The 15,319-nt window shown below is 44.3% G+C and overlaps 1 long non-coding RNA gene across 1 annotated transcript in view; it reads right to left on the bottom strand.

Moving 5' to 3' along the window:
* Positions 1–9,950: 9,950 nt before the first annotated feature.
* The window catches only part of LOC109297787, a 24,925-nt gene continuing 19,556 nt past the window's right edge, over positions 9,951–15,319 (bottom strand). The window contains exons 3-4 of the long non-coding RNA XR_002097415.1: positions 14,264–14,485; positions 9,951–10,028 (exon numbers count right to left, since the gene is read on the bottom strand). This is a non-coding gene — a long non-coding RNA (uncharacterized LOC109297787). The remainder of the gene's footprint in view (positions 10,029–14,263; positions 14,486–15,319) is intronic.

Raw genomic sequence — 15,319 nt, 5'->3', positions numbered from 1 at the left:
CAGTTTCAAGGGGCAGCTTGAAGGGCTTGGAAAATGCCTAACCTATGCCCTGTTTGTTCAAGCTTTTTGGGAAGCGGGAGAGGCAGGTTCAAATCCTCTTGCATGCATACTTAGGCAAAGGCATGGTATCGCATACTTGCCCAGCCATAGCACAGTCTTAATGAACATGCTTAGTAGCTGTGTCACTGCTGGCACACCTAGAGCTGAATCTCAGACTGTGTCTAGGTGCCAAACACTATGAGTCCATGGCTGCACAACTGCCACTTAGGTACGTAAAGTGAAATAGGATTTAGCCCATAGTGTCCCTGTGGGCCTAGAAATGAATGTGTAAATCACAAATATGATGCATTCAGTGAAACAGGTAATGCAACTTAGCTGTTGGTATGTGCCATGTTGTAATAAGACATACAACATTCACACCAACTATAAAGGTGAGTAGTTTCTGGGAAGAACGAAATCAGTGATTTGGCCAAAGGTCTCTTGGCCAAGACTTGCTGTTAATGGCTATAGGTTCTTTGTTTCAGGTTTGGCAAAATACGGGGCAGAGAAACTGTTAACTCTAGTCACTAGTCAGAAGATTTTAATTGGTTATGTACCTAGTGCGTAGAAGCCTCTTGACAGATGAATTAAAGATATTAAAAGAGACTCTAAAGAAGATTAGATTTAAACACACACAAAAGCAGCATAGTTTTTGCAAGGTTAGCTTTAATAGCAGCTGCTTTGCACTGGAGTTTTCTCAAGACCAGATACTGAGCAGTGTAAACTGTCAGATCCATTGAAATCAAATGGAAATCTAACAATCTACACCTGCTGAGACTAGTTTTAAAGGCATAGCCAGAAACACTAACCTCACTATGGGAACCTTAAATGAGCAAACCTGCCTAGTGAATACAGCAAAAATCATTTGGAAAATGATTTGATCTACTTGTCAGTCAGCCCATATGTTAAAAGCAAAGTGTGATAGTTTGGGGAATATGTCTCTCAGCTTATGAATAGCATTTGATTAAAACTCCCATTTAGTAGAAGAAACAGACTGTATTTGGGACTGAGACAAGGCCATCAAAGAGTTACCACTCTGGACTGGTAGAACAATGTGGTAATGACCAGCAGAACTGGCTTATAATGACTGGGGCAGCACTTCCACATGGGTATGGAGCAGGGAAAAGCCAAAAGCAACCACAAGTACAAGCCCATTTTTAAAGGAGTGCTTTTAGGAGAACTATCCTATTGCCAATCCAGAAGACACGGCTGCAGGAGTTGGGAGGACAGAATGGGCTTTGTGTACTACCCAATAGGACACCTATCAAAACCAAAGCTCTTTGGAGCTCTGGAGGAAGTAGGAATAAGTGAATGCAGGAGCTTGCAGGGTTCAGGACTTGTTTCTAGGCCTACAGCCACTGGCTTCTGAAGTCTTATATCTCAATGACAATAACCCAGATATGGAATCTGTGCACTGAGATGGAGTTGTCAGGGCTCTTGGAGACAACATCTGTCCAGACCCACCTACCTGAAGAGCTTATGGGGTCCAGAGTTATTATGAATACAGTCTGGTGACCATTTGCTTCCAGAGACTGAGGCAAGGCTGTGTAATACCCCATCATATTAGAAAACAGGTGTTTTAACTGAAAATGACCCATGTGCTTTTTTAAAAATATGTTAACAACTAGCTGACTCATCTTTTGAAGATGAATGAAGCTGTCATGTTGTGCAAGTGTATACATGGAGAATGATAATGAACACACAATCTATGAAATGTGCATTTCTTAAGTACATACAAGGCACATCCTGAAATACTTTGTTGACAAGGAGGTAAGAAAAACAAGCTACTGTTAAAGGGGAATTTCAGTCCTTTTCATTTGCAAATGTGACTTGTTCAGGAACTTGATTCATATAGGCTAAGTCTAATGTATAAGGAGAACATTGGGGTGACAAAATATGTCCAGTTACAGTCACCAAATGAGGCTTCAGTGCAGCCCCTCATGTTTCTCTACTGCAGCTGCCATCACCATCTGACCTACTTGCAGGATCCTGAACCCAAACTGGTGGATCGTCTTTCTACCCCTTCTGCTGACATTCCAGATGCCATCCTCCACACTAGCCTCTGAGTTGGCACAGCAGCCCCAACTGTGTCAGATTGTGAAATACAATGGCAAACTTGTGCCATAATTTTTGTGGCTGCTGTCCTGCTTAGATGCAAAAGCAAGTACTAAATGATGTGTAGACATGCTCAGTGGCAAGCAGCTTAGCCAGACCACCCCTCTACACAGCTATGCCAAGAAAAATTAAAAACACCCAAATTTCCACCTAACAACTCAGTTCTGCTTGTTGACTAATTCCCAGCCCTGACCCTGGGATGCACTTGGATTTGGGGGAGACTTTCCCCTCAGCTCTGCTTCGGAAGTGTTTGCAATGGCTTGTTGGGTTGCAGGAAGAGAACTAGGCTAAGAAAAGTCTGAGGTAAAGGAGTCTCTCATGCTTCAGCCCTTTATTGAGCAACTCATGGGAAGATTGGCCAGTTCTATGCTAAGAATATAGTTCCTCTCTCAAAGTCCAGTCCAGGTGTATTTGCTTCAGACCTTTTTTCTTTTGGCAGGAAAAGAGGCAAGAAAGGTTGGAATAGCCACCCTCAAGGGAAGGAAGGAAGCAGAGTCTCTGTAGTTCTTTCCAAGCAGGGTAACATCTGCCTTGTTTCCTTTATGGCAAGGCATGGGAAAAGTCGTTCAGGGGCAAACATGCCCTTCTAACCATGGAGGGAGAGGTACCAGCATGTCAGATCACTGTTATATCTCTAGAGCCTACATCAGCAGCCACATCCAAGACTGCAAAGCTCATCTGCCTTCTGCTTTGCATAGTTGCAGGTCCTGGAGAGAGGGCACTAGATACAGCATGGACAAAGCAAATGCTGATGGTGAGCCCAGTTTCCTCTTCTGGTTACCTCTTCCCTAACAGTGCTTCCAGGATGAGTCCTTTCCTGCTCATGTCCTAGGCTGAGGCTTCAGCAGACTTATCTAGATACAGACCAGGTAGTTGAGAGTAGAGTGGTGTGTTCCCACGGGCTCACACGTTGTCTGCAAAACTGCAGACCAACCAATTTGTAGTGCTGCAGACTGCATGTGCCACACATGCAAGTGTTTGCCATGCTGCTTTTGCAGCATGCTGGGTTTTTTGACCCCAGGAAATCCTGGGGTCAAAAAAACCCGCGCTAGAAAAAAGCAGGGCGGCTCAGTGTTCACCGCCTGAAACCAGGGCCTGGCCGGCCAGAGCCATAGTCCAGCTGCTGACCAGGCTCTGCACACCTGGATTGCCACTGCTGGAGCCCCAAGATGCTCCTGGGACTTCAGGTATGGCTGCTAGGGCCAGACCAGGTGCTGACCCTAGCCTCCCCTATCCCACCTGGGGCAAATGGCCATACGCCAGAGCACGCATGTAGGGGCATTGCCCAGGGACAACTAGCAGTGACACATATGCTCAGAGGGATGCACCCACAGAGTCTCTGGCAGATCCATGTTGAACCCAGACCTGAACCTTCCTTGAGAGACCCATAAGGAGCTCTCATAGGAAAAAGTAAAACAATAGGTCCTTTCTGAGGGCAGAGGAAGCACTAGCTTTTTGAAATGCTTTTGCAGAAATGTTGAGCCCCACTATTATTTGTATCTGGAGCAGAGGGCTGAATTTTGAAAGGAGAAATAAATTAATGAGACTAGAGATTGATTCTTACTTCACCTGTTGAATGAAGCATGGAATATTATTCTGAGCACTGGGATCCTTGGTTATGAAGTGCAGCATGGTGAAAAAGACCTGGCTACAGACCTATACCAATTCCTCTGGGTGTACATGCACAAGTACTCTTGCACATACATTCACAGAAAGGAAGTAGAACTAGCTTAAGGGAGGAGTGTTATATGTCTGAATCAGAGCTAGAGGATCAAATATATCATGGATAGAGTTGGTAGCACCGCCTATTTAGGTTGCCTAATGCTTCCTATTGTAAGACTGCTTTAAGTTGCTTATAACCGCCAAACTTGAATCATTTGGGCTGAACTCTTCCATACCAGGTGTCTGCCTCAGGCTGAAATTTCCTGTGCAAAAATTAAAAAACAACTCTGTCCCAGTCTTAATTTTGGGCAACCCAAGGATATATGACATTAAAAGAATTGCTCAGGAGCTACTCTGGATGAGAGCAATACAACCCTTTGTCCATCCAATTTCTGACGACGGAATTGGGAACAAAGAGAGGGGTTCCATTTTAAACATTCAGAGGAGGGTCACTCATACGGTTAGGGGTTTACAGGACAAGCTGTATAAGGAGAGACTAAGGGACCTGGACCTCTTCAGCCTCTGCAAGAGAAGGCTGACGGGTGATCTTGTGGCCGCCTACAAATTCATTAGGGGGGCGCACCAAGGGATCGGAGATACTCTGTTCACCAGGGCGCCTCTTGGGGTAACAAGGAACAATGGTCACAAACTAACAGAGAGCAGATTTAAGCTAGATATCAGGAAAAACTTCTTCACGGTAAGGGTGGCCAAAATTTGGAATGGGCTTCCAAAGGAGGTAGTGTTCTCCCCTACCTTGGGGGTCTTTAAGAGAAGGCTGGATAGGCATCTGGCTGGGGTCATCTGACCCAGCACTCTTTCCTGCCTAGGCAGAGGGTCGGACTCAATGATCTGTTGAGATCCTTTCCGACCCTAGCATCTATGAATCTTACTAGGAGAGGTTAAGTAGACTTAGTCTAGTTTCCATCTCACCAAGCCCCAGACAGTTCCTCCAGTTTGCATATGGATGACAGGGTTTGGGTTTTTTTTAACAAATTCAATCATTCCCATATGATCTGAGCTTCTAGAGTCTTTTTCCATGATCATAATATTATTAATACTGGTTATAAAGAAGAGGGAAAATTTGTTTACCTCTTTCTGAACATTTTCTTTCTGATTAAGGATTTTTCTAGACAAGAAGTCAAAGCACAGTGATGCAACTTCTGGAGTATCTTTGAATCATTATGACTGACTGACAGCAACCGGAAAGTCATTCACAAGCTTGGTCTGTGGATGAATACAATCAGAGACAAGGTCTCATCTTAGAAGAATGTTAACAGGAGATACAGATGACCCTAAAGGAAAATAAATAGTATCACAGACAAAAATTCAATTCTTATTGGAGCCTATTAGGAATGCTGATCTCATTCAGACATGCTTCCCTACTTACTTTAAATTTCATACATAGCTGCATACTGTTTTTGAGTTCCCACCACTGCACAGTGATTCCTTTGATAAAAATTACATGCAGGTCCAGTTTGTGAGACTCCAAAATAATTAGTGAGTGGGGGCACTATCCTGGTGCTAGTGTAGTTTGCTGTCCTGCTGCAAGCAGGCCAAACTGCCAATTTTAGAGGATCTTAAATTTTAGTTACTTGGAGAAAAGAGACTTTCAGGTAAGCAAAAAATATTTCTTACTTCGTTGCATAGAAAAAATTGGGATATAGCAAGATATTTCTATTCGTTGTTTTGGTGTATTAATATGGAGGTTTGCAAAACCCTTGATAAACAAGACTACCAGTTCTATGAGGTACAGATTGTCCTGTGCTTTAACTGACTTATCAAGTTGAGAGCACTGAGCACCTTAGATGGCCAAGGCCTAAGATGCATCAATTTCTTTCACCTGGAAAAGTTTGGGAAGACTATACCTTCATCAGATATTAGGCAAATTAGGCGAACTGCTGATCTGACTCAATGTTTCCTCCTTTGTTTGGGACCAATTAACCTACATCCAACCTGAGGCCCAATACAGAGATATGAATGCTCCTTTCATCTCAGTGCTCGGTTCTCATCTTCTCCTCCTCATTCATGTGCTTTGAGGCTGATTAAGCTCTTCAGACAGTCTCAGTATAGTGCACCTGGTGCATGCCTCCACCCTTCCTGTCCTTAGCTCCCTATACAGGTAGGTTAGACCTCCCTAAACACCAGCCCCTGTTGGAGACAGAGAGAGGTTCAGATGGCTCTAGAGAGACAGGACCCACTAGATGCCAGCACATGTGCAGGGGATGAGGAGAGGGACTTAAACTCAACCAGAATGGCTCTGAGCATCCTTCCAGCTCATCTGGGAGTAGAGGGGAGTTCAGACACCCCAAAAGGGACACAGTTTCCCAGAGTCTAGTGCATGGTAGAGGAAATTGTGGGGCTGACCCTATTCACCCTTCAAGCCATCCCATATCAACTCTTCTAGCGTTCCACTCCTCCCTTAATCCCCACCCTGGCCTGAGCCTTCAAACCCTTTTTTTTTCCAGTGACCCCATTCCCCTCACCACTGCCACATACTCTACTCTTCTCCATACCTCTCACTCCTCTTCCTTTATCTCCCTTGCAAGAAGCATTTATTTTTTTTGCAAAGCACTGTTTGAATGCCTTCTGAATTTCCTTGTTCTCAGATTATAGTTCCCCAAAATAAACAACCTTTTTGACAGAAAGATTATAGTCAGTTTTTTCCTCCCTCCAGACTTCTACCAAGAGGTGGATTTAAACTGACATTGGATGGGCATAGGTCATCTTCAATAGCTACTTTAAATCACCTTGAGTTACCCAGCTCATGTGAAATCTGGCAGGCTACAAGCCCTTTTTGCTACTTTATGTAAGCATGGACAGCATAATCCGTTTAGCCCATACTCCTACTGAAAGCCAAACTTCTTTTTAATTCCATTTTCAACATTATTTTCTGAAAGTGAATGAGGGCACCATAATCTACTTGGGGTAATGAGCAAACAATTGCAATGTTTTGCGCACAACCACAACTATGTTTTGGTCCCCCAGTGTGTGGAGAAAATCTTGGTAGAATGTCAACCTTAAGAAAAGCTGCTTCACTCACCTTGCCAGGGGACTAGGTCTTGGGAAACCCCTACCCTGCTATCCCCACATTCGGAACACTAATCTTACCATGAAGCCCCATGGGCACTCCACACAGGCAGGGGGATTTTAAACAGAAAGGGGTTCTCAGCCTTACATGCAAGTTCTGCTTATCTGAAAAAACCCTCAAGTCATATTCAGAATCACTGCTTTTCAGTATATAGCTCCCTATTCTTTAAATATAGCCTGCCTTCCTTGTCCTAGAAGTATGACTTCATGGCTGGCCATGGGACACCATGCTTGTTAGCCTTTGGCTTAAACTATCTAGAAGGTTTTGTATCAGTAACCTGTTGCCTTTATGGTTTCCCACTTCCCCAAGCCCTAGGTCATCAACCGACTCTATTGGTTATGCTTTTAAATTGAACAAAACCCTGGAGTACCTTCCTAGGACTTTACTAGGAACACACCCACTTTATGACAATTCTCTATTCACAATTACATTTTGAAAGGTTTTAATCTGTTTGATGTGCACCATATTGATTAAGAAATGTAAATGAGACAAAATCAAAGTGTCCTCTGGTACCAAGTCAATTACATAATGCTAATCTAAGTATTGCATCAGCACTATTATTTTATCAAACATGTAATTCAATAACCAAGGTAGTTTGATGGATCTGTTTTCTCATTACTTTTTAAAAAAATCAATTAAGTCCTGTATCAACTGTTCTGTTATTTTGTCTAGAATGGATATCAAACTGACAGCCTCTAATTATCTGGGTGGTCCTGTTTACCTTTGTAAAATATTGACACACAAGTTTTCTTTCTGTTCCCTAGAACTTCTTTGCTGTGTTCCACAACTTACTGAATTAACATTACCAGCCATGAAAGCTCCTCACACAGTGCTTTTAAGATTCTTGGGTGGAAGTTATTTGAACCTACTGATTTGAAAATGTCTAGCTTTAGCAGCTGTTTAATGTCCTCTTGAGTTACTGCTGGAATGGAAAGTGTTTCTTCTTCCTGTGATATGATGAAATCTGGCTCTTTCCTTGAGTACAGAACAGAAAATTTAACACTTTTCCACATTATTAGTAATATTTGCATGGACCAGTACCATCATTAGGACTCTTTAATGTGCCCCTCCTAAAAGCATCACTACTTACTACTAAGGCAGCAACGGAGATGCATGATGCAACCTCCTCTGCTCCATAATTGTCATTTATAGCATTGACTCAAAGAAGTTATTCCACATGAGATATTCCATCAGATAGGGTGATGAGGTATCCTGAAATGGCATCTGGCAGCAATAAAGAGCAGTCACTGTATTTGTTAAAGGGGCAGAGTCAGCTTGAAAGCTAGTTTCACACTTTCCTACAGGTCTCCCAAATAATTTTTGTTAGCTTATTTATATAGATCTGTTTTTCTCTCTGTTTGCTGTGTAACATATGCAAACAAATGGTGAAACCAACTTCATGGAAAACAGTGCAGTTGGCAATAGACAAAGTGTTGTAAAATTTGCAATATAATCTAATTGAGAAATATTTCAGTTTTATAGTCAAACAGCCTGTAAGATTTTTGAGAGAAACATGTTTTAGTTGACTTTGTTCCTTTATTTTAAAAAAGTTAGATTTATAGATACACAAAAATGGTATTGTATTTCCCAGAACTTTCTCCTAATTCTTAAAGCAAACTTCTTCTACTAGGAGATTCTGGAACAGATTTTCAACAAGTGAGGGCAAAAAAACGTATCTGATTTTAATGTGTTTGGTGAGTGTACCAATGTGATTGTGGCAAGGTCTGGCTCAATGATCCAGGAGGTCTCTTGTAGTCCTATGTTCCTCTTACCCCCTCCTTTTTTTATCAGAAAATGAAATAAATTTTATACCAAGTGTTTAACCAATGTATGTTTATAATTTCTGTAAAAAAGATCAATTTTCAGTTTGAATGGTATATAGCCCCATGTAAAGATTATTAGTATTTTATGACTCCTACAAATTCAAGGAGTCACATGATATTCATCCCAACGGACCTCACTTACTAACTATGTATGTCACTACAGTGAGGTGGGAACTAACTCAATAACACTACAAGTTTTTTTTCTTGGGGTAAGACTAGATTGAAGTGGTAAATTATACATTTTACTTGCTTTGCAGGTGATAATGTATGTGGTCCTCCTGATCTCTGCTGGAAGTGAGTTCCACATTCACACTCTACTTGCAAAAAGTTCTATCTCCACACATGCATTTCACTCTTGCTGTTGGCAGATCCATATATATAGTGCGTGTCATGATATAAGTGTTGCCATGGTTATAATTCCTGTTTAGTAAATAGTGTGAAATAAAACCACATCTGATGGCAATAATGCAACTTACACTGATCCCGAGGTACTTTTAAAATCATTTCCCTCCCTTTACTTTTCTTGAAAATCTTGGTAATGAGTAACCACAGGTTGCAACTTCACATATAAGCTGCCAGTATTGGAAACTCCATTTCTTTCAGAAAACACTCTGCCTCAGTAAATACTAGTTTTTCATTTCTATAGCATACATCACAGGCAATACAAGCCACCAAGCAGGAGGATCTCTCTCTTCCCTTTCAGTTGCTGAGGTAGCTGCCACACAAGGGTACCAGATGGCTATCATCACTACACCATCAAATGTTGGAAAGGAAAGCTGGGATTTCCTTGGGTCTGAGAACAGTTTTAGGAATAAGATTTTCCAGATACACAAATTAGTTCAGAGTAGATCCTGTTTCCCTGGCAATGGATGCCACTGGCAGGGTGGAGCTCAGAAAGGATTGGATTTACACACAGAGTGAATCTTCCACCCTTGCTAGCCTCACTCTTACCTTCTTCCTCTCTTTTCACTTCTGATGCCTCTTCTTTGGTATTTGCATTTACTTTTTTAAAATCAAAAGGCCAAACAAGGCTTGAAAAACCTGCTCACCTGTAGCCAGTAGGAAGGAATGTGTCCATAACTGCTGCAGACTTCTGTTTTCAAAATTAAGTACTTGTTTGCACAGATAACCTTCCAGCTGGGAACAGGGTGCAAGCTAGTGCAGCGCTGTCTGTCCAAGTTTGCACACTGGGAGCTTTAATGTTTGTGCTATTGCTCAGAGCTGTCAAGGTGCAGCAGAGTGAAACCTGACCAGCCTCTTGTCAGATTGGGCTGCTGCTCTTCAGGATCATGTGATCAGCACTAAACTCATAAAGAATCAGGACAATCGGGAGCTGCCAGTTTCAGCAAAGTTCTGAGCGGAAGGCTGTCCTGGAGCTGCTGACTGGGAAGAGCCCCATGGAGAAATGCTTTCCCACTTTCTCAGTCTGTGGGGGCCAGTAGAAGACCACAGACCCTTCCAATCATGTCAAACACAAAGCTACAAGCCTGCTTCTATGGCCCCAGTTCCTTCAATCACTGGGGCATGGGCCCCCAAACAGTTTACCACAAATCAGACTCTCACTAACTGTCCGCATGCATGCTCTTACCCTGAAAAACCCCCCAAACTGAATGTGCAGTGGCTTATCTATCTTTGTCTAGCAGGTAGGGTATCACTGGGTAGCTTCCATTTACCACAGGGATAAAAACATACATACCAGCAATTGCTGCAGAGCAGATTACATGTGTTAAAGCCCTGTACACTTTGCCTCACATTTTGCATATGTACCTATGCCTTTGGTTTAAAAATGGTTTCTAATCCCTATGTTTGTGAAAGAGAAGTTACTGTGACAAAGGTGTAACTGATGCATTTATGTCTGTCTGAGTCTGCAGGCATTCTGAAATAATAGCTCTGAGGTGTAAACTGCCATGTGCCTGAGACCTACTCCTGGGAAACCTCATCATTGCCTGCATCCCAGCAGAGGATTGTGCATGACAAATACAGTGCATTCAGCTCAGAGCATACAAGCAGACAGATGTAGCTGTTGAGGTAAGGACTGGGAAACTGCCTGTCCTCCAGGGCACTGACAGATGTGCAGCTCCCTGCTGTAACTCATGAGTTACACCATGAGTTACAGGAGGGCTTTTCAACCTTTTTTAAGAACTATACTCCTTCTGGTGGTGGTGGCTGGACGCTTAGTGGGGGGAGGAAGGGAAGCTTGCACGCGGCAGTGGCATGGGGTGGCGGATGGTGGTGGGAGCTGCCGCGTGCGAGCTTCATCTCATCCCTCCCCCCAACGTCTGGCTGGCCTGGCAGTGCCTGTGTGGCCCACAGAGGGGCGCTGCTGCCCTCACCGCCCCCAGCCCTGCTCCTGGGAGGCGGTGTGTGTGGGGTGGTGAGTGGCGGTGCTCCATCCCCGCCTGCCTGTGTGTACCCCATAGGACCGTTCCAAGTACTCCCCCTGAGTTATAGCGTCTCCCCCACCGACCCAACGGAAGTTTGCTGTTGAGTCCAAGGTGTTGGAGGACAGAGTACCAGTTTGGAGTGGCTGTACCCTAGCCCTGCCCCCTGCCTCCCAGCTCTAGTGGTGTCTTCAGAATAGGAGGTGGGGAAGGGAGGGGAGGGAGCTCAGTCTGGGGTTTGCCACTTGAGGGTGGGGCAGGTGGATTGGAGACTCCATCCCCCCCACCTTGGACTGATGGGACACATCCTCTTGTCACCCTTGAAGTTCTCAATGGAAGGAGAGCCCAAAACACTGCTTTGACTTCTCTAGGATGGGAGGAGGACCTTACATTACTACTATTCTATATGTGGAAATGAGGCAGCACTGTGTCACAGTGTGGGTAGAGCCCAGACTGCCTTAATCCAGGTCTGGAAAGAAAAACAGAAATGGAGAGAACTCTCCTTCCCTCCATTAGTAGGACTTCATAATTCAGATGATGCTGACTAGTCACACACTGATAGGAAACAAACATGAAGAAATGGAAGTCCTCACAGTCACAGAACTATGATGCGATTAGAATAACAGAGACTTGGTGGGAGCTCACATGACTGGAGCACTGTCATGGATGGATACAAACTGTTCAGGAAGGACAGACGGGAGAAAAGGAGAAGAAGTTGCATTTTATGTAAAAGAGCTGTATGATTGCTCAAAGCTTCAGTATGAAATTGGAGATAGGCATGTTGAAGATAGGCCTGTTAGGGTAAAAGGGGAGAGCAATGAGGGTGATGTTGTGGCGGGTGTCTGCTATCGACCACCAGACCAGGAGGATGAAGTGGATGATTCTTTCTTCCAACAACTAGCAGAAGTTTTCAGATTACAGGCACTGGTTCTCAGGGGGGACTTCAGTCACCCTGACATTTGTTGGGAGGGCAATACAGCAATGCATGGGCAATAAAGCAATGCAGAGACAATCCAGGTAGTTTTTTGAGAGTGTTGGGGACAATTTCCTGGTGCAAGTGCTGGAAAAACCAACTAGCAGCCTTTCTCTTTTTGACCTGCTGCTCACAAACATGGAAGAATTGGTGAGTAACATAGAAGTGGATGGCAATTTGGGCAGCAATGACCGTGAGATGATTGAGTTTAGGATCCTGAGGAAAGGAAGGAAGGAGAAGAGCAGAGTACTTCTTCAGAAAAGCAGACTTCGACTAGCAACTAGCAAGGGACATGAAGGGTAACAAGAAGGGTTTCTACAAGTTTGTCAGCAACAAAAGGAAGATTAGGGAAAGTGCGGGCCCCTTACAGAATGGGGGAGGCAACCTAGTGACAGAGGATGCAAAAAAGACTGAAGTACTCAATGCCTCTTTCACTTCAGTCTTCACAGGCAAAGTCAGCTCCCAGACTACTGCACCTGGCAGCAGAGTTTGAGGAGAAGGGGAGCAGCCAACAGTGGCAAAAGAACAGGTTAGGGACTATTTAGAAAAACTGGATGTGTACAAGTCCATGGGGCCAGGCATGACGCACCCAAGGGTGGTGAGGGAGTTGATTGATGTGATTGCAGGGCCACTTGCCATTACTTTTGAAAAATAGTAATTGGGAGGGACCCAGGACAATTGGAAAAGGGCAAACATGGTACCCATCTTTAAGAAAGGGAAGAAGGAGGATCTGGAGAAGTACAGACCAGTCAGCCTCACCTCAGTCCATGGAAAAATCATGGAGCAAGTCCTCAAGAAATCCCAATTCTAAGCACTTGGAGGGCAAGAAGGTGATCATGAACAGTCAGCATGGTTTCACCAAGGGCAAGTCATGCCTGACCAACCTAATTGCCTTCTGTGATAAGATGAATGGCTTGCATGCTGGGAGAGCAGTGGATGTGATATACCCTGACTTTAGTAAGGGTTTTGATATGGTATCCCACAACATTCTCACCAGCAAGCTAAGAGTATATGGGTTAGATGAATGGACTTTAAGGTGGATAGAAAACTGCCTGGATCATCAAGCTCAAAGGGTAGTAATCAATGACTCAATAGGTGTGTGACACTGCTACAGCACCATGCTTAGTACTTCCATGTGGAAGTACAGCACAATATGAGCAGTTACTGTGCCGTGCGAGGCCACATCTGGAGTACTGTCCAGTTTTGGGCCCCCCACTACAGAAAGGATGTGGACAAATTGGAGAGTCCAGCAGAGGGCAATGACAGTGGTTCAGGGGCTGGGGCACATGACTTATGAGGACAGGCTGAGGGAACTGGTCTTATTTAGTCTGGAGAAGAGAAGACTGAGAGGGGATTTAATAGCATCCTTCAACTCCCATAAGGGTGATTCCAAAAAGGATGGAGCTAAACTGTTCTCAGTGGTGGCAGATGACAAAAGAAGCAGCAATGGTCATCTCAAGTTGTAGCAAGCTAAGTTTAGGTTAGATATTAGAAAAAACTTTTTCACAATGAGGGTAGTAAAGCACTGGAACAGGTTACCCAGATAAGCTGTGGACTCTCCATTCTTAGAGGTATTTAAAACTAGGCTAGACAAAGCCTTGGCTGGGATAATATAATTGGGGATGATCCTGTTTTGAGGAGCGGGTTGGACTAGATGGCCTCCTGAGGTCCCTTCCAACCCTAATTTTCTATGAAATATATGACCACTTGCCCCTGAAAAGTCCATGGACAGCAGAGTCATAGCTCCCCACCTCTTCTATCCTTTCCAACAGCTAGGGAAAGCCTGAGCTTTTGCATGGGCATAGCTACATAACCCCATTCTTTTATTCTCTCCCCATATTCTCTATTTGGCTACCAGATGTACCCTCTGGGTATGAGGTGTTTGATAAAGTTTCCATGGTCCTGTAGGGGAGGATGTATGGTGTGCAGATCTGAGAGACTGGTGGTGCAAGTTAGTAAAGGGAAATGTTATGTGAAGAGAAATGTGGGGCAGAGGTTAAGACAGGTGAAAAAAACAATATTGTTTCAGGGTGTGAATGTGGTTGAGTAGCAGAACACCCAAGCCAATGTAGAGGGAATTATTTACCATGATAAGAAAGACTGGAGTGTACCAGGAAGTGAAAAAAAATGTTAGACTCCTTTAGAGATATAGGTAAGTTCCATATAACTCAGGAAAACTGACCATTTCAATCAGATACAAAATCCAGATGTTCACTCCCTTTACATTGCAGGGAAGACGCAGCAGCCCAGTGCATTCCACTTTGCCTAGCAGGTTTAGTATTTGTGCTAGAGTTTTGAATAAGCTGTTCAAGCCATAAACCAAATCTCTATGTCAGGTGCTTCTCCATCTGCCAAATTTCCACTGACTTCAAGTGGCAGACTGCCTAGGGACTGAGCAAGGGACCTAGAGATATAACCATAAAGTGAAACAATCTATTACACTCAACCAGTAATTCTCAGTCAGGGTGCTGCATCACCTTGGAGTAGGGTCTTAGTGTGCATACATAATTCATAAGAAAAAACCCAGAGATTTCAAAGAGAAATCCACAGTGTTAAAAACATTCTAACCTGTTGTGAATTTTCTGAGTTCTTTGTAATAGCAGAATTGCTTTATTATTTTTCTGCAGTCAAAAAAAAAATTAAAACTAAGAACTGGCATTTTCCCGGGGCTGCCTGGAGTCTAAAATGGTTGAGAACCACTGGTCTATTACCTCCTCTCATGATGTCTCCTCCAGTGCAGAATTATTCCCAAATATCATTATTTTCTACTTTTAATTCAGCACAGCAAACTGACAAAGGAAGGAAGGAACCACTGGCAGGAGCAGAGGGAGGAGGGCGCACATGTGCCACACACACACGTGTACCCCCTTACCTTGGCGGCGGAGGCAGCAGCTGCAGAGGAGACAGAGGCGGGGGCAGCAACAGCTGATTCCCCCTAAGGTAAGTGGGGCAGAGGGTACAGCACAGCTGAGGTGGATCTGGAGGGGAAGCCCTTCGGAGCCCTCTTAGCTTACCCGACAGGGAGCTGCGCTCCCGAGCTGCGCGCGGGCAGCGTGCGTGAACAGGCGCGCTCTGTAAGGGTGTGCTGGCGTTTGTGCTGGTGTTCACATAAGGCGGGCACGAGGTAGCTGTCCAGAGTGGCACCTCCAGTGAGCAAAAGCAGCAGGAGCAGCTCAGACATGGTGCAGACACGGAGCATGGCTGCCAGGGGCCCCGCCCTGGCGCTGCCACCTGCCAT

This window comes from Gavialis gangeticus, unplaced genomic scaffold, assembly GCF_001723915.1.
Source record: "Gavialis gangeticus isolate Ggan-Ray unplaced genomic scaffold, GavGan_comp1, whole genome shotgun sequence".
NCBI lineage: Eukaryota > Metazoa > Chordata > Crocodylia > Gavialidae > Gavialis > Gavialis gangeticus.
Note: the sequence above shows the minus strand (reverse complement) of the source record. Positions and strands in the feature narration are given on the sequence as shown.